Genomic DNA, 2,520 nt, shown 5'->3' with positions numbered 1-2,520 from the left:
GCATCGGTGGTTCAGTGGTAGAATGCTCGCCTGCCACGCGGGCGGCCCGGGTTCGATTCCCGGCCGATGCAATTTACTTTTTTTTATTTTTTAAATTTATTTAAATTTAAATTGATAAGACAAACTAAAATGATAACAGCAAGCATTTCAATTGAGCGATTAAATTCATAGCAATTGAAGCATGTTCCACTTGAATTGCTATAAATTTAATCGGTCAATTGAAACACTTTGGCAAAGGAAATAGAGTTTAAGCAAACGGAAAATAATAAGAAAAGGGAATGATAATTGATAATAACATTGTGCTACCTGCCCGTACCCACGAGGAAACAGAGTGTGTAAGTATGTAAAAGGGAAATCAATAAAAATGATGGCGACAACATTTGGCCACAATTTCAATTTCGTGCCAGCGAAGCACAACGACAACGAATCATTTCAACAATTTCCGTCTGCCGTCTGCCGTTTTCCCGCATTTTCACAGGCAAGTGAAAATTTTCATTTTGTCGCAGCAACTGTCGCAAAATGTTTTCTAGCATTTGCTAAGACACCTCCAAACCAACGAAAATGCCGCACGGCATTCGCATTCGCCATTTCTATGCGAATGCACACACGCAGCCCAAAAGAAAGACTGAGGGAGCGCTAAACTAGAAGAAGAAGAAGAAGAAGAAGAAGAAGAAGGCCATGGCAAACAAAGTTGGACGAAATGTCATCATTTCCGTTTGGCAAGCCAGCCAGCCAGCCACTGCACGCGCTCAAGCGTTCAACAGTAAGGACTCTCGAGCAGGGTGAATTGTGGTGGCGGGGGGAGGGCAGTAGCAAAGTTATCAGTGAAAAGCGAACGCACACCGGAGCATAAAGGGTTAACTAACAGCAGCAGCCATGCAAATCCCCAACAATTTTATTTTGTTTTTGGCCCCAAAAGAAAGCGCTTACAGCAAATACAAATAAATAAAAAAGAAAAAAAAAACGTGAAGCAAAGTAGACTCGAGAATATTTCATTGAATCAAAAATGCAAACCGGGCTGGGCTGCGTCCGCTCGCTCAATGCCACTCACGCTGCTTTAACGAAGCGTGAAATTGTTAAATGAGTGCGAATGCGGCAATGTCCTTCATATATAAGAGTAGTAGCTGGTCCTCTTGGGCCGCTGGGCCACTCTTTTGCTGCTGAATTATTGATTAAGAAACGGACATGCACGTTTGGTCCGATATATACGTAACTCAATTCAATGCAATTCAATTGAATTTGAATTGAAACGCAACGAATTCAATTCAACGAATACGCCTCAATTGATTTGAGTTCAGTGTCTTGCATTGATGCTTATCAAATTGCATGACAAGTGCTTGTACAAATAAATCATATTTTAAATATAACGCATACGCATTGTTAGCTTACAAAATGTTGTTGCATAAAAATCTTGGCTAACGAACCACTCAGCCAGCCAGCCACATAACCAGAGGAGCCTCTGCAGTCAAAACTATGAGCACTAGGCCTAATTTACATACACATGCAAGCGTGTGTTTGTGTGTGTGTGTGTGTGTTTGTGGGTTTGCAGTCAAGGCAACCATAAAAGCCGTTCAACAACTTTGCCCAAAGAACAATCGAGCATCGTCTCGTTGCAAATGTGTTTTGGCCAAAGTTTAAGGACTTGCCAAGCCACTTATACAACTAGCTAACACACACACGCACACACACGCACACACACAAGCACACACACATATACGCTTGTATACAAAATGATTGAACAAAATACAAAATAAATTTTGTGACCCTAATCAATGGCTGGCATTGTTTACTTATACTTTTATAACAGCTGCTCTGTGTATGTGTGTGTCGAATATATTTTGTCTGGCTTTCAAATACTCTACACATATATGGAAAATATTTTATGATTTCAGCAAATTTATTGTTAATTGTTTGCCAGCATAAATGTTGTCTTTATTAGCTTAATTTATTATAGAAAACATATTAATAATTACAGGAGTATTATGTTAAGCTGAGCTCTCAAAGAGCAAATTTATTAATGATTATAATTTTAGCTGGGTGCTTGAACTTCGTTGTTACACTTATGGCTATTCAGCTATAATGCACATTTGAGACAAAATGAACTGTTGGCTTGCAATTTGTTTCACATGAAAGAAAACTTAACTGCAAATATCGAAATTTCCATTGGCAATAAATTTGTTAAAAAATTAGTTGCATTAGTTTGTGGTGGCTCAAGCTTGTTTGGGCTCCCCAAATGGCACTTGGTTGCCACTTGCAGCGCTCTGGGGGCGAGGGCCACAACTTAAATCCTTTTGTTGCAACCGAAATCACAAAACAAATCATCTCTTGTTGTTGTGCTGGGCATTTTACTGTTAAATACACACACACAATTGTCCAGGGTGCAATTTGAATTTTGGGCACACACACACACACACGCACACTCAATGGGGCGTTGCGTTGCTTTTAAAATTTTTGGCATTAAGTGTAACAGTCGTCGTCCAATGTTTACAAATGGCTTCAATGCATTGTTGGCCTTGTTTT

General features: G+C 39.7%; 1 non-coding gene across 1 annotated transcript; it reads left to right on the top strand.

Moving 5' to 3' along the window:
• On the top strand, positions 1-71 carry Trnag-gcc. Its single transcript has one exon. It is a non-coding gene; the product is annotated as a tRNA-Gly (tRNA).
• The last annotated feature ends 2,449 nt before the right edge of the window (positions 72-2,520 follow it).

The sequence above is a fragment of the Drosophila busckii genome, chromosome 2L (assembly GCF_011750605.1).
Source record: "Drosophila busckii strain San Diego stock center, stock number 13000-0081.31 chromosome 2L, ASM1175060v1, whole genome shotgun sequence".
Classification (NCBI taxonomy): Eukaryota; Metazoa; Arthropoda; class Insecta; order Diptera; family Drosophilidae; genus Drosophila; species Drosophila busckii.
This window is presented reverse-complemented; position numbering and strand designations above follow the sequence as displayed.